Raw genomic sequence first — 22,398 nt, 5'->3', positions numbered from 1 at the left:
TTTCCTCTTAGAGGTCTTCTACCTCCTTAGTTAAAAATATTCCTATATCTTTTATTTATTTTTTTAGCTAGTATAGACAGGATTGCCTTCTTGATTTCTTTCTCAGCTAGTTCATTATTGGTATATAAAAACACTACTAATTTTTGTATGTTGATTCTGTATCCTATAACTTTACTGAATTTATCAGACATAAGAGCTTTAGGTTTTTCTAAATATAAAATCATGTCATCTGCAAAGTGAGACAATTTGACTTCCTCTTTTCCAATTTGAATGCGTTTTATTTTTTTCCTCTTGCTTGATTGCTCTGGTTAGGACTTCCAGTACTATGTTGAATAGGAGTGGTGAAAGTGGGCGTCCTTGTCTTATTCCAGTTCTTAGAGGAAAGGCTTTCAGCTTTTACCTATTCAGTGTAATGTTAGCGGTGGGTTTGTCATATATGGCTTTTATTATGTTGAGGTATGTCCCTTCCACATCTAGTTTCTTGAGAGTTTTGTATCTATTGAGATAATCATATGGGTTTTTTCCTTGATACTGTTGATGTGATGTATCACAGTTATTGATTAGTATATGTATTCTTGCATCCCTGAGATAAATTGCACTTGATCATGGTGTATTACCTTTTTCTGTACTGTTGAATTTGATTTGCTAGTATTTTGGGGAGATTTTTGTGTCCATACTCATCAGGGATATTGGCCTGTAGCTTTTTTTTATTTGCTGCATCCTAGTCTGTTTTGCTATTAGGGTAATGCTGGTCTTGTGGAATGTGTTAGGAGGAATGCCTTCCTCTTCAATTTGTTGAAATAGCTTGAGGAGAATTGGTATTATTCCTTCTTTGTGTGTTTGGCAGAATTCAGCAGTGAAGCCATCCAATCTTGCACTTTTCTTTGTTGGAAGACTTTTTATTACTGATTCAATCTTAATATTCATTATTGTTCTGCTCAAGTTTTCTATTTTTTTTTTCCTGATTCAATCTTGGTAGGTTGCGTGTGTACAGGAATTTATTTAGGTCCTCTACATTTTCCAGTTTGTTAGTAGATAGTTGTTCATAATAGTCCCTGATCATCTTTTATATTTCTGTGGTATCTGTTGTCATGTCTCCTTTTTTGTTTCTGATTTTATTTATTTGGGTTTTCTCTTTTTTATTTTTTGTTAGTCTAACTAGCAGTTTATTGATTTTGTTTATCTTTTCAAAATGCCAACTTTTCATTACACTGATCATTTGTATTATTTTCTTAGTCTCTATTTCATTTCATTCTGCTCTGATCTTTATTTCTTTTTTTCCACTAATTTTGGGTTTGGTTTATTCTTGCTTTTTTAGTTCCTTGAGGTACATCATTAACTTGCTTATTTGAAATATTTCTACCTTTTTTGATGTAGGGATTTATTGCTATAAACCTCTCTCAGCACTGGTTTTGCTGTATCCCATAGGTTTTGGTATGTTGTGTTTGGATTTTCATGTTTCAATAAACATTTTTTTTCCCTTCTTAATGTCCTCCTTGACATGATGGTCATTTAGGAGCATGTTGTTTAGTTTAAATGTATTTGTACAGTTTCCAAAGTTCCTGTTGTTATTGGTTTCTAGTTTTATTCTTTTGTGGTCTGAGAGAATACTTAATATGTCTTAGATTTCTAAAAATTTATTGAGACTCGTTTTGTGTCATAACATATGATGTATTCTGAAGAATTTTCCATGTGTTAATGAGAAGATTGTGTGTTCTATATTTGTTGGATGAAATGTTCTGTAAGTGTCTGTTAGGTCCATTTGTTCTAATGTGCTTTTTAAATTCAATGTTTCTTTGTTAATTTTCTGTCTAGATGATCTGTCTATGCTAAGAGTCAGTATTGAAGTCCTCAACTAATACTGTATTGGAGTCTATCTCTACCCTTAGATCTAATAATATTTGCTTTACATATCTAGGTGCTCCAGTGTTGTGTGATATATGTTTATAATTGTTCTATCCTCTTAATAAATTGATTCCTTTATTATGATATAGTGAACTTCTTTGTCTCTTTTTACTGTTTTTGACCTAAACTCTGTATTATCTAAGTATAGAAACTCCTGCTTGCTTTTGGTTTCTCTCTGGAACATATTTTGCCATTTCTTTACTTTTATAAAGTCTATATGTGTCTTTACAGGTGTGATGAGTTTCTTGTAAGCGGCATATAGTTGGGTCATTTAAAAAATTGATTCTGTTAGTCTGTATATTTTACATGGAAAGTTTAGTCCATTTATATTGAAGGTTATTAATATGTGCAGGCTTATTCCAGTTGTTTTATTAATTGATTTCTGGTTGTTCTGTAGATTCTTTGTTCCTTTTTCTCTTATTGTTTGTCACTGTGGCTTGGTGGTTCCTGTTGAGTCCTTTCTCTTCCATGTTTGTGTGTTTGTTCTACCTGTGGATGTTACACTTTTGTGTGTCTTCATGATGGTAGATATCATCCTTTTGCTTTTAGCTATAGGACTCCCTTAAGCATTTCTTATTTGGTCAGGCTAGTAGCGATAAATTCCCTCAGCTTTTACTTGTCTGGGGAAGATTTCATTTTTTCTTTGTTTATGAAAGATAGCTTTGCTGGATATAGTATCCTTGACTGGCAGTTTTTACTTTCCACTTTTTGAATATATCATCCCATTCTCTCCTGGCCTGTAAGATTTCTGCTGAGAAGTGTGCTGTTAGTGTATGGGGGATTCTCTCATAAGTGATGAGATACTTTTCTCATGCTGCTTTTAAAATTCTCTCTCTCTCTTTCTCTTTTCTTTTTCTTTTTTTTTTTTGAGATGGAATCTTGCTCTGTTGCCCAGGCTGGAGTGGAGTGGCACGATCTCAGCTTACTGTAGCCTCCACCTGCCGGGTTCAAGCAATTATCCTGTCTCAGCCTCCCAAGTAGCTGGGACTACAGGCATGCACCACCATGCCCAGCTAATTTTTTGTATTTTAGTAGATACAGGGTTTCACCATTCTGGCCAGGCTGGTCTTGAACTCCTGACCTCATGATCCACCTGCCTTGGCCTCCCAAAGTGCTGGGATTACAGGTATGAGTCACCGCGCTTGGCCTAAAATTCTCTCTTTGACTTCTGACAGCTTGACTGTAATGTGTGGTAGAGAAGACCTTTTTGAATTGTATTTGTTTGGGAATATCTGAGCTTCTTGTATTTGTATGTCTAAATCCCTGGCTAGACTTGTGAGGTTTTCAGCTATCATTTTGTTTAATAGATTGTTTTCTCTTTGCCTCCTGGGTCAGTGAAAATGTGAATATTTGGTTACTTTATGGTGTTCTATATGTCATGTAGACTTTGTTCATTCTTTTTAAAAATTTTTATCTGACTGGGTTATTTCTATAAACTTTTCAAGTTCTAAAATTCTTTCTTCTGCTTTATCTAGTCTATGGTTGAAGTTTTCAAAAGTATTTTGTATTTTATTCAATTAATTCTCCAGTTCCAGAACTTCTGTTTGGTTCCTTTTATGATATGTCTTTGGTAAATTTCTTATTCATTCCTGAATTGTTTTTCTGATATCTTTGTATTGTTTTCATGAGTTCTTTTGTATGTCACTGAGCTTCTTTAATAGCATTATTTTCATTCTTTGTCTGGAATTTCATAATTTTTTTTCATTGGAATCTGTTGCTAGATAATTAATTCTGTTCCATTGACGATGTCATATTCTCATACTTTTTTATGTTTCTTACATTCTTACATTGACATCTGGACATGTGGTGCAACCATCATCTCTTTCATTTCTTTTTTGAATTTGTTTTTGTAGGAGAGGACTTTTCCCTGAAAATGTGTTCATGGTTTTGTTTGGGTGGGGCACTCTGGCTTTAATTCTGGGTTTGCGAAGTAGTGTAGTCTCTGTGTGATTTCTTTGGTTTTAAACAGTGTCACTAGTGTCTGTGTCTTCCTCAGTGGCTGAGGGTATGGTTGTTAGTAGAGGCAGGCTGTGGTGAAGTTTTGCTGTAAACAGGGACATTTGGTTGGCCAGTTCTCAGTACCCAGCATTGGCAGCTGCAGGTGTGGGATGTCAGTGGGACTCCAGGGATGTGTAGATGGATGCAGGGGCTGTTGGGCCTTAGGGCATGAAGCAGTTTGGTGGGGGCTGGGTTCTCGAAATAGTACCTTGCTGTAGCTTCTAAGGACTCAAGGGGTGTGCCAGACCCAGCATGAGCTCCCTCTCTGGAGCAATGCCATTGCATGGACTCCAGGCAGCCTCTCTCTGTTAGTCTCACAGCCCGTGTGGATAGAGGAGCTCTCCTGTGGCTAGGATTACAGGAGTCTGTGGTGGGAATGTAGACCTCTGGGGCTACTCACTTACCTTTTCCTTGCATTGGGGAGCTTCTCTGTGCCTTCTGCCAATTCAGGCAGAACAGGGTGCCTTGCTTCCTTCTCCTCCCAGGTTTTAGGTATTTCCTGCCACTTCTCTGTTGAATTCCAGCATTCTCTCTTAAGTGATCTATTTGAAGTTTCTCCCTCATTTTTTAATACAAGCACCTACTGTGTATCTTATATCATTGTTTTATGTAATTTTATCTTCAAACAAACCCTAAGAAGTAACTACTATTATTTTCATTTTACAAATGAAGGAATTGAAACTCAGAGAAGTAAAGTAACTTGTTCAAATTACACTGTTAATGAGCAGTGGATCACTGGCTGGACACTAGTTTTCATCCAGTGTCAAAGTCTACTCTATTTTCATTGTACTTCATGCCTGCTCGTTTTTAACAACTCCACTGGAGACTTTAGAGACCATTTCTCTTTTTTACTTACCTATTTGCATAGGCAATGTGTATTCTTCTTATTTGAATTCAGTCTTTCTCCCTGGAGTTCACTAAGAGTTTAATATATGTCTGCTTTTATTTAGGCTGTTGGCTGTAACTGCTTGGCTTATTTCATTTATTGTAAAGGATGTGCACATTTTAGGTATTATGCTCCAGGGCAGCTTAGTGAATCATCCTGTGATTCAAAATATCAAACTAGTGGTTTTTTGAACTGCAGCCATCATTTGGTCCAATCATAGAAGTTTAGCCATTTGGAAGTTTTCTCTGATAACCATTTTGTTTCAAGGTGGCAAGTCACAAATTGAACTGAAAAATAATAACACAAACATTGGGAATAAACTACAACTACATATAACATCTCACAAATTAAGTGTTGAGTAGAAGGAGCCAGATTCAAAAGATTACATATTGTGTAATTCCATTTATGTAATATTCAGAAACAGATGAAGCAAGTATATGGTGAGAGAAGTAGAGCTGCTGGTTTTCCTGGGTTGGGGGTGGGGGGCTGATAACAACTAGAGGGAAGAATGGGGGAGACTTCTGGGTGCTGGTCATATTCTGTTTTTGGATTTGGGTGCCAGTCACATAGGTACGCCCACTTTTTAATATTCATTGAGCTGTATGCTTACAATTTGTGTATTTTTCATACATATGGTATATTTCAATATTCAAAAATTTATTTTATAGTTATGGTATATTTCAAAAAATATATTTCAATAAATATACCATACATATGGTATATTTCAATAAAAATAAATGTTTTGAGCTCCACTATGAGCTAAACATCATAGTAGATGTTTTACATTAGTTGTCTATAATCTTCACAACCTTAATAACTTCATAACTGTAATTGTCACAAACTTTCAAAGTTGGTATTCTTCTATCTAGTTAACAGATATCAAAACTGAGGCTCACTGAGTAAATTTACCCAAGATCACATAATGAATAAATGGTAGAGCTGAGATTTGAAATCTAGGAAGCTTGACTCCAAAATAGCCAACATTTCTCTTTATAGCAGGCGGACTATATCATGACATTGTTTAGTAGAGTACCATGTTTGATCAGTAGCTGTTCTTTTGAGAAACATCATTGAGATTGGTGACAAATACAAAATTCTGGGTAGAATAAATTTTAAAAAGTGAGTTTGATTTAGTAAATATAGGCCTTTATGAGGGCCTGCTCATGAAGGAAAACAATTTCAATGGGAATAGAAATCAAAGAGGCTGAGAATTGGGATTCTTGTTGGCAGAAGTGTGGTGATGGATGGAGCTAGTCTCTTAAGATTTCATGGTGTCACACGGATGGAAGACCCTTGGGGGCATGCAGCTCAGCTTCTCAATGGGGCTGGCCTTTCTTCTGTCATATTCCTGATGGCAGGCTATTTTTTATTCAGCTTTTACTTAAATGTTTAACCACTCCCTACCTGGGCAGGACCCTTTACAATGAACAAAGCACTTCCCCAGCCATAAAGTCATCTGGCTATCAACCGTGTGAGGGACAGAGGTGAGACCATTACCTCCACTTTACAGGAATGGAGACTGAGCATTAGAAAGATAGTGATGTGCTTGAGATGATACAGCTGTAGGTGGGAGCAGGACCCCTGAATTAATTCCGATGTTCTTTACACCGCATGCCTCTTTCCATGCAGGAGCTTACTCCGCAGAAGGCACACTGACCCCCACTTCCACCCAAAGTTTTAATTTCCTAGCCAGCTCTCCTCTGAGAACACCTGCTCTTTGTGTGTCCAGCATGCTCCCTCCAGCTGTGTGGCTCCTGCAGGAGCTGCCATATTCTGACACAGCCCTGCCCCTGATCACAGTTGATTGGTTCACGTGGGTTCCTAGTCCAAGCTGGCCTGGGAGGTCTGATTTTCCTCCTGTATTGACAGTCTCCGCAATAAACCATTTATAGTTATCTGCTCTATGTTAATTTAATTACAGAGACACAGGAACAGATAACCTGGATTGCCGTTTTTTTGTTGTTTGTCTTTTCTATGGTTTCCGCCATCATTCGTTGAGGAAAACTCTTCCTGGCATGCCCCTCACCTTTTTCTAGACATAGAGTGACTTTCTACCATCGACCATGGTGTGGTCCCTTGCTCAGGGCTAAGCTCTTCCCCCATTCAAGCAGAACATCCTGTCAATCTCCTGGCCTGTGCATCCAGCCCCCGTGCCTCCATCTGAAACCTACTTCTGCTTGATTTGCTTGTCAGCCCACACCTAGTAAGGCCCTTGGATTCTTTGTATGACTCTCTCTTATATGCTGTTGGTACATTCATGTGTCTTCCCCAGGGGACCCTAGGCTTTGCTGGTGGCAAGAAATCATGCCCTGTGCGTCTCTGTTTCTCTGACTTCACCAGGGGGTAGGCCAGAGCTCTGCTCAAAGAAGGGCCTTCGAAGAATGCAAATAAAATATAAAATAAATGAATGGAAATTAACTTGCTTCAGAATGTGTGGTAACATTTTGGCGCATCAAAATTCCGGGGAGACAGATTTCAGATCAAAGGAAGAATATTTTTTTTTAATCACTGAGAGGGTCAGTGATAGAGTCTTACCCAGGAAAGGGTCTGGGCCAAGCTCTGGTGCTTTAGTGTTGAAGCAGAGGTGGACATTCACTTGGAGGACGGCTGGACAGGAGGGAAGCATGGCCAGGTGATGGTGTGATCTACTTTGTTGAACCTGAATCACAAGGCATGTTTTACATCAGAGTCTCAGTTCTCTCTCTTTTCCCTCCCTGTATATATATATAAAATTGAAACAAATGTTTCATAAAAATTCTTCTTTTTTGTTATGTTTTATTCTGTTTTTTTCGAAAATGTTTTCTGACCATGGACACGCAAGTAATTTTCCAGTCTTTATTTTTAAATAACACCGTATTTGATGATGATGGTGAAAGTTGTGGCAGTTCACAGTAGCTGCTAGCATATTTTTAAAGAGATGCTAAGAGCTTTAGAACACATGCTTCATTTCTGAACGACAAGTCTGTTTTCATTTTATGGACACCATTAATTTTGTAATTGACAAAATTAATTGAAACTGAACTATTTCTCTTTGCTTTGACCACTAGAAAGCTCAAAGCAAAGTCTGTAGCTTATCTCTGTCCTAGAATCATAGGGAATGAAGTTATGTGGACTGATATTTTCCTTGCCTTTCTTTTTTCCCTTTTATTCATGGTTTCTCCTCTGCTATTTGTTTTTCTTGCTGCCTCATATGTGGGTTGATAAATGTTTAATACCCTTTGCGGTGTGAAATAATCTAGGGTAAATGACAAAAAATAAATAACTAAACATTGTTTCATGTAATTGTTACAACAGTTTATGATAAAATACCCCCATTTTGTAGATAAGAACATGAGTCTCAGGGAGGTTAGTAGAGCTTGAACATGGGGGATCTTGATTTCAAGAACAAAATGAAGCCTCTCTAAAACGCATCCGCACTTCTTCCCTTGAAGTTGCCTTTTGGTCTTGAGAACCTATGATTCTGCTTCCCCCATTAAAGGGCAGGCGGGGTGGGTGTAGGATGGCAGCAGATGGACTCCCAAGGCTGTGTCAGTAGCACAATCACCTTTGATCCTTCTACACAGAAAGTCCATTCGAACTCCACCTCCCATTTCTCCTTTCACAGAAGGGCCTACTTGTCTCTCCATCAGCAATCATAGTTCTTTGTTAGGTTAATGAAGTGTGGCAGCAGCATGCCTGCAGGATAGGTTAGGTAGGAGGCTTATATCTGTGCCATCCTGTCACCTTCAGCAACTGGGTCAAGACAGAATCATCTTTGCTTTCATCATTACCTAAGCAGACCATGGGCAGCTCTGGGTCAGGGACCAGGCCTCCCTGTCTAGGGTCTAGCACTGACAAGGGATAGGGAAATCTCTATGAGCACATCAGCAAGCAAATGAAGCTACCCTTTCATAATATTGAGTATAATAATTATCACAACAGCGGCAGCTGCAGCAGCCACAGCACCTAACTCCATTGTATGGTTGCTGAATGCCAGGTTCTTCTAAAGAGTTTCATGGATATCTTCCATCTAATCTTCATGTTCTCATAATGATGTAGGTACCATTTTGATCTTCATTTTAGAGATGGGAATACTAAGTCACAGAAGAGTTAGGTCACCAGCTTGCACACATTCACACAGCTTAGAAGAAGTGGAATCAGAATTAATTAATTAATTAATTAATTTTTTTCAGACGGAGTCTCACTCTGTCGCCCAGGCTGGAATGCAATGGCACCAGCTCAGCTCACTGTAACCTCTGCCTCCCAGGTTCAAGCCATTCCCCTGCCTCAGCCTCCCAAGTAGCTGGTATTAAAGGCGCCTGCCACCGTGCCCAGCTAATTTTTGTAATTTTAGCAGAGACGGATTTCACCATCTTGGCCAGGCTGGTCTCAAACCCCTGACCTCGTGATCCACCCGCTTTGGCCTCCCAAAGTGTTGGGATTACAGGCGTGAGCCACCGTGCCCGGCCACAGAATCAGAATTTAAATGCTGGTGATCTTGCTTTACAACCCATGATCTTAATCACTGTGGACAAAATGGTATCATTCCCCACTGACTCACATTTGATGCCCCAAGATCAGGCTCAGAAACCTTGGCTGTGAATTAATAGGGCCTCTGATATCCCAGCATTCTTTCCTGGGTATTGTGTAGATAGGATTCCATTCCTAGGCCCTCTCAATGCTCTGATTATATTGTAGGTTTATACTGGTTTGATTTCAAATCATGAAGCATGAAGGAAGCAGTCTCACCCTCTGCCCAGTCTGTCCTGCCCAGCTGGCCTCTTCCCACGAGAGCTGTACCATCTGGAGTGGCATTCCCGAAGCCTGGAAGAACCTCTAGTTCCAAGCCAGCCAAGTCTCATTCCTGCCTTCAAAGGCCCACCTCAAGCAGATGCCAGATCCCGGCATCAGATCCTTGTCCAACTCATGCAAACCACAGAACTCCGGGGCAGCTCAGGCTGCAGAATCCGGAGTCGAGATCAAGTGGTTTAATACCAAAGGAAAACATTTTCAGTTTTGTTAGAAAGAAAGCAAAACAGGGATGGTATTTAATTCTCCAGCTTGCTAGTTCATTTTCACTTGGTCAACTCTTCATAGGATGTGATGTCTGAGTGCCCCAACCCACAAGTGTAGAGTCAAAGAAGTCACTGTTTTTACATGGATCAAGCAGACGTCAGGAGACAGATTTGGACCCACCAAGTATCCACAGAGGGATTTTTTTTCTTACCAACTGCTGGGATGATTGATTTTGCATAGATTTTCTTGTTGATCCTTACAGTAACTGCTTTGTCTTCCACTATTTTTAGTCTCATTTTGTATATTTGAGGATGAAATTTACAGAAGAAAGAAAAATAACATTTTATTGATCCTAGAAAATAGAAGGGCTGGACTCAAATCCCACATTCTGATCCCAAGCCCAGTGCTTTGGATTCATGATCTCAGGTTCAAATGTTTCCTCCACTTTCACTTTCAGATGCTCCCTCCGGCCATTCCACCGTAGGGCTCTGTAAGGTTGAAAGGTTGTGTAAGGCAAAGGGCATGTGCTTTGCTGGTCCCCGTGTTCTTCCCTTTTCCTGCGCAGACCACAGGACTGTACTCTCTGGGCCCTTCTGCAACTCAGTGTGGCTACTGTCCTGAGTTTGGGCTGGTGCAATATGAGCAGAAGTGACCTGCGCAGATGTAGTTTGGGCCTCCTGGGAAGCAGCCTCTGAACTAGAGATCAGCATGCAGGTTCATCTGGGAGTGCTCTTGAGATTGAGACCAACAACAGGGAAGAGAAGGAAGCAGGTGGGAGGAGGGAGAGGTTAGACTATGATGACTGAGTGATGCCGACTCAGCTATGGCCTCAGCTGCCCAGGCAGAACTCTAAGGCTGGGATGACTCTTCTGCACTGGGGTGCGGGATGGGATGATGGAGCTGGGCCTTTAGACCCCTGTGTTGACCAGTCATCTGCCCTAGAAATGGGATAAGACCTTGTGTGAGGCAACTTCCTTCAGCCCAGGACATTTCTGAAAGGTGATTTAAGGTAAAGATGAGCTTCCGGCAATACTCCTATTGACTGAGGAAGTCAGCCCTTCAGCCTGATGGGGCGTCTGGGTGGCATATCACAATGTCCACTACATGCCCCACTTGCAGCCCTGGTTCGTAAAAACCTTGTACATATAATCCTTACCTCATTTATTTTCTGAATGAAGAGAATTCCAAGGACCTAGAGGATGTTGGAACCACAAGATGAAAGCAGCCCGGGGCCCTGAGTGGCTGCCTGGAGCAAAGCTCCCCAGACCAAAGTGTTGAACAACAATCAAACACTTCCTGTGTTGCTAAGTCGCAGAAATTTGGGGTGTGTGACTCTTGACTCTTTTTTTTTTTTTTCTTTTTTGAGACAGAGCCACGGTCTGTATCCCAGGCTGGAGTGCAGTGGTACAAGCTCAGCTCACTGCAGCCTCCGCCTCTGGGGTTCAAGCGATTCTCGTGCCTCAGCCTCCTGAGTAGCTGAGATTACAGGTGCCTGCAACATGACCGGCTAATTTTTGTATTTTTAGTAGAGGCGGGGTTTCACCATTTTGGCCAGGCTGGTCTCGAACTTCTGACCTCAGGTGATCCACCTGCCTTGGCCTCCCAAAGTGCTGGGATTACAGGCATGAGCCACCACACCTGGCCGGGTGTGTGACTCTTAACAGTCAGCTTACTTTAACATAGGTGGAAAGACAAAGATGCTGAGGGGATCACTGAGTGGAAAATTGGGGGCCTGTAGAGTTGTAGTATAATTTCAGAGATAGGGTAGTTGTATACCCATGGCCTTAAGAAGCAGATGTGGATTCCTCTCTCCAGTGCTGCCTGTACACAGACATCCCATACATGTTAAGAAGCACCCAGGGCTGTGCACAGTACAGCAACTGAAGGCACCAGCTCTGGCGTCGGGTTGCCCAGCTGTACACCCAGCCCCATCTCTTGCTTGCCTTACTGTTTTGGGCCAGTTTTGAAATCACCTGTGGCTCAGGTAGAGGTGAGAGAGCTCACTGAGCCAGGCCAGAGCATCCTGGGGGCTCTACACTTCCTGGCATGGGCTTATCCAGGCAGGGTAGGGAAGGGGGTAGAGATCTCTCTCAGGTCACATTGGGCTAAGTTGGATAATAAAGGTTTAGCCAGAGCTTCTGGGTCTCAGATTCTCTAAGAGGAGCAGGAGGAAGAAATTCACCCACATCACTTTCTAGAACCTTGCCATCCCCCTGCCTCTAGCACTGGGTGGCTAGTAAGGCAAATGGGAGATGAGGTGGGACCGTGCTGAGCTCAGAGGCTCCTAAGTGCCATGCCTTGAGTTTGGTCTTTATTGGGCAGGCAAAGGGGAGACAATCAATAGCAGTAAAAAGAGCTGCTCCATCTAGTTTGTGGTTTCTTAGAGCCAGAAACGTGGCAGCTGGGTGGCAGGTGACCTGAAACAGAATAAGTTTATGGAGGGCAATGATCCAAGGTGGAGGGACAGGATGAGGGCTTATAGCAGAGCACCAAAGTTACAGAAATGCCGATTGCTGTGAGAGATTGCAGGTGAGGGACAGTGGGAACAGCAGGTGATTTCAGGAGCTGGGAGGAGGTATAGAGAGTGAGTGAGGGTGAGTCCACCCTCACTCACCTCAGGGTTATTAGGGAGGGAAATTGCACAGCATCCTCCGTGCCTCCCTCAGGACAGAGGCTGTGCTTTTCTCCCTTCTGCGCTGGCAGTGCTGTGTGGAGCACGTGGTGGCTGGATTGGATGAATCGCATGACTGTCGCACAGCCTTTCCTAGCCATCTACTGTCTCCCACTTTCCATGGCCACCACATCAGCACATCAGCACATCAGCACATCAGCACATCAGCACATCAATTCTTTGTCTCTGCCGAAGTTTCAATTCATGAGCCTACCTGGCTGAGCCTCTTAGAATTCTAGCAAATACTCAAAATGCCACAGCTTCCTTGGCTTCTGTCCAAGTGCTGCTCCTGGTGGTCTGGGCAGGTGCTGCTGTTAAAGGTAGGCTGTGATGTGGTGAGTAAAAGACACTGACCAGAGCTGCCAGGCGGAGACCCAGGCCAGGTCTAGGGTCACCAGATTTAGCAAATAAAAATAGGGGATGCCCCAATTGTATCTGAACTTTGACTTCTGGATAAAAAATAAATACATTTGTAGCATAGACATGTGTTGGATATTGCATGGTTCATACTTATTTGTTGCTCATCTGAAATTCAAATTTGAGTGTCTCCTGTTTTATGTGGGAAGCCTCCTGGATTGCTCATGGTCTGGTTTGGATGGTTAGAGGGAGCTTTACTAAGGGTGGTGCATCTTACGGTACTGAGGAGCAGCTCTGCCTACTGTAAGAGAGGGAGCTGCAGCCCCCACGCTGGCCCAGCCCTGAGTTCATCCTAATAGCAATTCCATCATACTTTCTTTCATTCATAACACTCACCAGCAAGGCAATGACAACTGGGGGGCAGGGGTGGGGGGCAGGGGCTGGTTGGCAGCCGGGTCCTCATCCATCATGCTGCCACTAACAAGGCTTGCTAACAGACCGTTGCGGTTCCAGCACATTAATGATCATTATGGCCCTAATGAAGATTTGTGACGCTGCTAGAAGAGGCTTCCAGCCCTCTGTTTTCTCAGGCAGATGGGGAGGGGGTGCCTTGGGGAGTTGCTGATGGGAAGGGAGGTTCTGGGGACTGGAGGAGCTGGGAAGGATGAGTGGCAAGGGGCAGAGAAGAGAGTGTAAGCTGGAGAGGTAAGGGCTGAGGCTGAGGGGAGAGCTGCAGTGGAGAGGGATAAGGTATCTGCAGCTGGAGTCTGGGGCCGTTCAGACAAGGGAGTAGACAGAGTGGCAAGAGGTCGGGAAAACAGCAAGAAGTTAGCAGATGGGGGTAACTAGTTTCCTGGGGCTGTTGGAACAAATTACCACAAACTTGGGGCTTCAAACAACAGAAATGTCTTCTCTCACAGCTCTGGCGGCTAGCAGTCTGAAATCGGTTTCATTGAGCAGAAAATGAAATTAAGGTATGAATAGGGCTGTGCTCCCTCCAGAGGTTCTAGGGGAGAATCCGTTCCCTGTGTCTCCCAGCTGCTGGTGGCTCCAGGCATTCCTTGGCTGATGGCTTCACCACTTCATTCTCTGCCTCCCTTGTCCCAAGACTCCTACTGCTGTTCAGGAAGGACACCTGTGAGTGCGTTTAGGACCCCCATGATAATCCAGCATGAGCTCCTCCTCCTCCTCTGAAGACTGTAAACTTAATCCCATCTTTTGCTATATTAAGTATTATCCCCTGGTCCAGCTATTAGAATGCAGACATATCTTTTTGGGGGCTGCTACTAGGTGTGAGGAAGGACTGAGCATCATGCCAGGGTAGGGGAGATTCTTTCAAGGACTCACTTGGAACACTTGCCCCAGTTTTCATTCCCTTCCCCTTACTCTAGTACCTTGAAGCAAAGGCAGGGTCATTCACACGTCTCCATGGCAGGTGTGTGCCCTGCAGTGGGGGGAGCACTGAGTTGGGTGGGAGTCCCACCTCTGCCTTTGACCCACCTTGTGACCTTGTGCTGGTCATGCCTCCTCTTTGAGACTGTCTCACCTTCTGCAAATGAGGATGTTGAATTGCATGATCTCTAAGGGCATTTCTAGCCTAGAGACCAGTTAATGAACTCCAATCTCATTTTATACTGGAGAAACTGAAGTCCATGGAATTGAACCTCAAGTCTCTAAGAACATAGAGCCCAATTCAGGCTGTTGTTCACAGTGAGCTTTTGGTTTGCACTCACAGCCTGTTCTGAGCAGCTCTTTCTAATTCAGAACTGAGGTCATAATTCAATCTGTGATTGACCTCATAGCTAAGCGGATTTTGCTTAAGCCATGCCCTGACTTAGTATCATCGCACAAACCCAGATCAATAGAGAAGCAGCTACAGTGCAATGAAATTAGACAGATTGGGCTCTGTGTGACCCTGGGCGAGTCACTGAACATTTCCCAATCTCAATGTTCTCATTTGAAAAATAAGGATATTTTGAAGGCTATTGATTTGTGAGAATTAGAAATAAATAAATGCAAAATGCTCCATAGGATGTTTGGTATGTGTATGGGGCTCAGCAAAGGGTAACTCTTTACCATTGGAGGGCTTCCTCTATGGTCTGTCCTATTTCTCTCCCCTCATTCTCTCTGTTCTAGCCCTGGCCCCACCTCCCTGCTATTCCTGGAATGTGCCCGTCCTGCTCTTGTCCCAGGCCCTGGCGCTGGGTCCCCTCTGCACAGAACATCCTTCTCCCAAATAGACACACAGCTCAGGCTCACTCCTCCCTTCCCTCGGGCATTCACAGCCAAGTCATCTTCTTGGAGAGAATTTTTTGGCACCCTTTCCTGCTTTGTTTTTCTTCCTGGAAGTTATCACTATATAATTTATTCTATGTTTTACATACTTTGTAAATTGCCTGTTCCCCTTTTTAAGCTGTAAGCTTCATGAGGTCAGGGATTCTAGCTTATTTTTATCACTGCTGAATTCCCACTTAAAACAGTGCCTGGCCCACAGTAGGTACTCAAAAATATTTATTGAATGACTGAATGAGTGAGAGAGTGAAGGAAAGTGTCTTCAAGTTGCTCTAAAACCAGACATGAAGAGTGAAGAGTATGTCAACAAATCTCTTGAAATGATTTTGTTTTTTAAAGGAATGAGACTTAATTCCAGTGTACAGTTTGCAAACTGGGAGTGGCAGCTTTTGGAACCCAACAGAGGGGCGTTTTGGGAGAACAAAGAGAGGGGCTGCCTCTTATAGAAAACGTTCCTGCCCAGGTTCCTGCTCTGGTTCACTATGCAAAAGAAGGATGCAAACTTGTTTGGTTCTGATTGGCTGACACAGGTCACAGTCTGTTGATTAGGTATAGGAGGCAAAATGGGATTTTCCAGCACCTTTGATGCAGGCGGCATGAGCAGGAACAGACAGCTATGAAAGTCCCAAAGTTACTTGATGATGTGAGTTTTCTGGGCACTCAGAGTACATGCCTGACCTCCTGTCAACAAATGGCTGCTCGTCTGTAATTTGAATTTAGGCCTGGTTAGCTACTCAGGATCCATCTGGAGGGATTGGCTCTTGCAGGGTTTACAAGGAGGAGTTGAGCTACCAGTTAGGAGACTGCAACCATCAGGCAAAAGCTGATGGTGGGGGCTTGGAGTGGGGCTGATGGCAGAGGGGGTGGGATGTGGGTGGACCTGAGGGATCTTTTGAAGGTAGAGATACTAAGATGTGCCGATGAGCTGTAGGAGGATGCCAAGGTGTAGGAGGATGCCAAGGTTGCCCGGAGCCTGTGGTAGTTCCACGTGGTGGTTCTATTGACTGCGCTGGAGGTGACTGGGGAGGGGAGAACCAGATTCATGATGTCTGTGTCCAGTGGCCTTTTCAATGAGGGAGACATGGAGGAAAATGAACTCTACCAGCATTTACAGAAGTTGCGTTCTACTTCAACCTTGAGGATGAGTTCAGTTTGACTTAAAGTGATGTACTTCAGCTTTCTGGGCTGGAAATTCTTCAACTTTAGAGCAAGAGTGGGGTGAATGGAGCCCACCTGGGGTCTTGGGCAGGCAGTGTGGCCATGGAAAAGGCTTGGCTTTGGAGTGAGACGAATTTGTGCTGAAATCCAACCCTTGCCGTCGACTAGTTAGTTAATTTCATTGGACTCAATTTCCTGCTCTCTAGAATGAGGTGGTAATTCGACCTCACAAAAATACTGTGCGTTCCAAGCAATATAACATCTCTGAGTGCCAAACCCTGTGCCAGGCACATAGCAGAACAATCAATACATGCTCATTTTCTCCCCCTGGCCCCCGGCCCCTGCGGTACACTAGTGTCATGATTTCACAGTTCCCAGCAGCAGCCACTTCTAAGCAGATGGAGTTGCATGACATTGTGAAGCATCTAACACTCTTTACCTGTGCGTATCTCAGAAACTCACTATTTGAGTGCAAATATGCTACATAGATTATTTTGAAAAGGCCATTTAATAATATCTATCAAGTGACAATATTGAAAGGAAGATCTATTGCTTTGTTTGGTGGTGACTGAATTTATTATACAGAAAGAATAAAAATTAATCTCTTCTTTCTCTGCCATTACCTTTCTCTTAGATTTCTCACACCAGGTGTTCAAATCCCAGAGAGAAAACTTCCTCTTTTCAGTCTGACATTTTCAAATGTGTTGATACATACCCGATGGAGTGATTCTGCAGAAGATGGTGCCACTCATAGCTCCAACCTGAATGAAGTAGCTCCCTGAATTCTATTTATGTCATAATGAATATATTCAACTTAATTTTGTCAAAGACTTCATAGGTGCACCTGCAGCTAAGAGTGCAGTATGGATCTGGAGTGATTCTGAATTTTCTTTCCACAAAAATAATTTTGGCAGCTTGGGATCAATATCTTCCTCCCATATGTTTCATATTCTCTATAAAGTATAATTGAAGACACCCTTCTCAACAGTACTTCTCAGTACGAATACATTCAGAAATCCTAAATAGGTAATTTGAAAAGGAAGGAAACTAACATTTGGCAAGCATCTTCTATGACATGCCAGGGCTGTGTGTTATGCACCTTTGCATATGTCATTTCATGTAATCTGCACAACTATGTGAGGACGACGATGTCAAGCTTACTTTTGCAGGACAGGAGACTGAGGCGCAGAGAGGTTAAAATACTTGCCTAAGATCACAGAGTCATTAGCGGTACAGCCAGGATCGGAAGCCAATGTTGTCTGATTCCAGAGCTTGCTCTGTTGTGTGTACTCTCATCACTCCATCTCTAATTCTCCACCCCTCCCAATCCCAACCCTTTCCTTATTGAGAACATGGACTAAATCTTTGGGGGAAAATCCAAATGCTGACACCAAATCTAGAAAGAGCTTTCTTGGACTGGACTTTGAAAGAACATTTTTGGCTCAAACTTATACTTGGACCACATCTATTTCATCTTTAGTTAATTGGCTTCAGTGTTCTCATTTCCTTGTGTGTAAACGGAAGCAAAGTTGGACAGGGATGTCTGTGACCTTGGACTGACGGAGACTTTGACTTTATTCGAGGAAATCCTTGTCTTCCTCCAGGAGATGAGAAGGAAGCGGTCCCAGCCCAGGGAGAAGGATTCTTTCCTCTGCTGCTCTGACAGCCATCTCGGCAACTCTCCCGACCAAACTCCCCAGGCTGTGGCGTGCCCCACTGTGTGGTTCCTGTTGGGGTAAGGTTTGGCTCCATGTCTCCCTCCACCCATTAATCTTCATTTTAGTTTGTTACTTATAAAGATACATCTTGAAACACTCAAGAAGTGAAGGAGGAGTTCATCCCTGTCACAGACAGCATGCTTCAAGGATTGCTATTTCTTCAACCTGGCCAACTTGGATGTCGAAGTGGACATCCTCTGGGAGGAAATGGCCTTGGAATTTTTCCTTGCTTTTCACTATGTCCCCCTCCCTTTCTCCAGATTTTTCTAAAACAGCAAAACCCATTTTATTATTGTGTCTATGACCAAGAGGACAGGGATGCCTTTTGTGGCCCCAGAGTTGAGGGATCCCTTGACCTCGTGGTGACCCCAGTGACCATGGTCTCCACACCATGTGCCTCAGCCTGGCTGCCCTGTAATGTCCTCTTCCTGGAGCCAGTGCATTTCCACTCAACCCAGCAAGCTCATGGGCAATTTCCTTGGCAGCAAATAGTTATTGTTACTCAGATTTTGGGATAGGGTTCTTGTCCTTGGGACCCACCCTACCCTCATACCTTTGTTAAATGGATATTGCTACCGGTAGTTACCTACCTGTTTTTTCCTGTGCTTCTGTTTTGGGGAAGGTCAGATAGGGGAGAGGTTCTGACCATTGGACAGCTGGTTGAAAGAATAAGCATTCCTTAGGAAGTGGAGAATTCTTATCTTAAGGGAATAAGAATCCTGGTATAATGCATTATCTAATTTTGATTTCAGGAAAATGGCTTCATGGGGACCAGAAAAGAAGGGAATTAACATTTACTGAGCTCCTACTATTCTATTGAGTCCCTGTGTTCATGGCCTTTGCTATCTACTTTATTTACACTATCTTATTTAATTTCTGGCAACCAGAGATTTTTTTTTTTTTTTTTGGTAAGGAAAATTCAGGCTCAAGGAAGGTAGCAGAGGTAAATCTGGGATATAATTGCCAGATAGCCCCAGCTTCAAACTTTATGCTTTTTCTGTCATTATACAAATCTGATTTTTTTCCTTTTCCAATTTTGTGTTTTAGGGAAGTTCAATTAATCAGTACTTGTTATAGAAAATTAGACTTACTTTTCTGTGGTTGCATTAAGTTGATTTAAATTATTGATTGCCACAAATTAGAATAAACCATTGGGATTTACATTACCTTGTTTATTAATTCGCCAATGTTTATTGGACACCTGCTGTTTTCAAGAAACTAAGAATAAAAAATAAGACCTCATTACTTTTCTCAAACAGCCCAGAGTATGGCCTCAGAGACAAATATGTAAACTGCAATATATTAAGTGAACAGAGAAACGTGTATAATGGTATAGGATTATGAAATAGGAAGTGGTTAATTCTGGCCTGGAAAAGTCAGGGATGGCTGTGGTGACATTTTATTAGGTTTTAAAGAGTAAGTAGGAGTTTCCTAGACAAATAATTATTATTGAGAAGGATAGTTACAACACATATGATAGTGTGAACTTTCAAATAGGATTGTATATGAAAAGGCCAAGCAACGTCCATTGTTAGTCTACCAAGATGTTTCACAAGGCAGTCAGTATCAAGGAGAATTTTTCATGGTGTAAGGTCTGATCTTTAGCCTTGTTATAAGAGCAAAGCACCAAGATTGTGCTCCATTTCTCGGTGCAGACTCACATTAACCAACCTCCTAAGGCTGATGTAAAAACCATACTTCCAATGTGATATAGTTTGGATATTTTTCCCCACCCATATCTCATGTTGGATTGTAATCTCCAGAGTTGGAGGTGGGGCCTGGTGGAAGGTGTTTTGACCATGGGAGTGTATCCCTCATGAATAGCTTTGGCCATCCCCTTGGTGACAAGTGAGCTCTTGCTCTGAGTTCACATGAGATCTGTTTGTTTAAAAGTATGTGACACCTCCCCCAACTCCTCTCTGTCTCCCTTGCCCCTGCTCTTGCCATGTGACGTGCCTGTTCCCCCTTTGCCTTTCATCATGATTGTGAGCTTCCTAAGGCTTCATCAGAAGCTGAGCAGATGTCAGCACCATGCTTCCTGTAAAGCATGCAGAAGTGTGAGCCAATTAAACTTTTCTTTTTTTTTTCTTTTTTCTTTTTTTTTTTTTTGAGACAGAGTCTCGCTCTGTCCCCCCAGGCTGGAGTGCAGTAGCCCAATCTCGGCTCATGGCAAGCTCTGCTTCCCGGGTTCCAGGTTCATGCCATTCTCCTGCCTCAGCCTCCCGAGTAGCTAGGACTACAGGTACCCGCCACCACACCTGGTTAATTTTTTTTTTTTGTATTTTTAGTAGAGTTGTGGTTTCACCGTGTTAGCCAGGATGGTTTTGATCTCCTGACCTCGTGATCTGCCCACTTCGGCCTCCCAAAGTGCTGGGATTACAGGCGTGAGCCACTGCGCCCGGCCTAAACTTCTTTTCTTTATAAATTACTCAGTTTCAGGTATTTCTTTATAGCAGTGCAAAAACAGCCTAATACATTGCATATTAAATTAGAATGAGAGACATATCTGTCACACCGGCCAAAATACTTGCACTGGTCAAATAGCAACTTCTCTTCTTGTGGGCAAGTTACATGGGAAAGTCAATGATAGTATCAAAGTTACTTGATGAAAATGCATTCGGAGTATGATTATATATAGTTAGATAATTTAAGTGTCCCATAGCCCTGTGCTCCAGTAGCCTCTTCTGTCCGTTTTTGTAGTTGAACTAAATTTGTCACAGAGACTGCAAGGGTTGAGTCCTTAGACCTGCTTCTTCCCTGGCCATTGCTGATATGGGCACTACTCTGTGCTCTTCTTACTCTGCTTCCAGGAATGACCAGGTGTCCTGCTTAACTTCACCTGTATTAATGTCTCCAGTTATTAATATAATAGCTTGGCTTTCAAGCCATTCTCTGTTTTTCAGTTAACTTTCAACATCTTGGCTCTGAGCTGGTGTCTCTGATACTGTTATTAACTCGCTGTTAATAACTTTACTTCCCTAATTTCCAAGTTGTTGGCAACCCTCACAGCTGTTCCCCTGTAGAGATAATATCTGTGCTGCAGGATTTATGGAAAGACTGAGACAATGCATGGGAAAAGAGCCCTGTGCTGGGCAGCTGGTTAGTTCATTCTGTTCCTTTCTTTCCAAGAGGTTGAAACTGCACAAATCCTCTCCCTAGATCTGTATCTCACTGGTCTCAGAAGACAGGGTTAAATTACTAAATCTACTCTCTACTAAGCCTAAACTGTGGAGCAGGGAAAAGATTTTTCCCCCACTTTTAAGAGACTTTTTATTAATACTAGTAATGATCTCTGTGTTTGGGTCAGCAACTTCAATTACATTTTATAGGATCTTAGAGCTGGAGAGCATCTTTCTCAGACCTGTGCCTGTCAGCAGAGTTAGTTACAATGTCATTAGAAGAATAGTAGTAGCATTCCTAGAGGAGACTGTGACATTTCCTTCTGCTCCTACAGTAGCCTTAAGAAAGTCTTTACTGCTGCTAGACTTCAATTTTCATGGTGAAAACTCAAGCTTTGGCTTTAACACGTGTTGAGAACAAGAAAGACACCATCCACTCCCCTATGAAGGGCATCTTAGTATAGGCCCCGATGGACATCCAAGTCTTCTGTGCATTCCAGGCTTTGCATCTGTCCATTTAAAGAGTGAGACAATAATTTCCTGATCTTCAATAAAGCAGATTACCCTCCCTGATATGGGTGGGCCTCATCCAATCATTTGAAGTCCTTAAAGAAAAAGGATCACATCCCTAGAAGAAGAGGGAATTCTACCACCAAACCACCTTTTGACTTGAATTGCGATTCTTAGTTTGAGTCTCCAGCCTGACAGCCTACCCTGGAAATACTGGAGTTGTCAAGGCTTTCTCTGTTCTCCTGGGGAGGCAGGAGAAACAGGCACACTTGGTGAAACTTTTATTTTAAAAAAATCTCTGTATAAGTGGACCTGTCTAGTTCAAACCTATGTTGTTCAAGGATTCTGTTTCTCTGGCAATCTGACCAATACAAATTTTGGTACTGAGAATTCGGGTGTTGCTCTAGCAAATACCTAAAACTCAGGAAGTGGATTTAGAACTGAGTAATGAGTGGAGGCTGAAAAAGTTTTTGAGGTGCATGTTAGAAAAAGCAGAGTTTGCCTTGAAGAGGCTGTTGGTAGAACCATGAATGTTAAGGGTGCTTCTGGTTAAGGCTCAGATAGAAATGAATATATGATTGGAAACTGGAGGGAAGATGATCCTTGTTTTAAAATCATAAAGAGCTTGGCTGCATTGTTTCCCAGTATTTTGTGGAAGATAGAACTTGTAAGTGATCAACTGGGATATTTAGCTGAGGAGATTTTTAGCAAAGTGTCAAAGGCACTGCATGGTTTCTCCTTGCTGCTGATAGTAAAATGGGAGAGAGGAGGGAGAGAAATTGAAGAAGG

Source organism: Pongo pygmaeus, chromosome 12 (assembly GCF_028885625.2).
Source record: "Pongo pygmaeus isolate AG05252 chromosome 12, NHGRI_mPonPyg2-v2.0_pri, whole genome shotgun sequence".
NCBI classification, from domain to species: domain Eukaryota; kingdom Metazoa; phylum Chordata; class Mammalia; order Primates; family Hominidae; genus Pongo; species Pongo pygmaeus.
Note: the sequence above shows the minus strand (reverse complement) of the source record.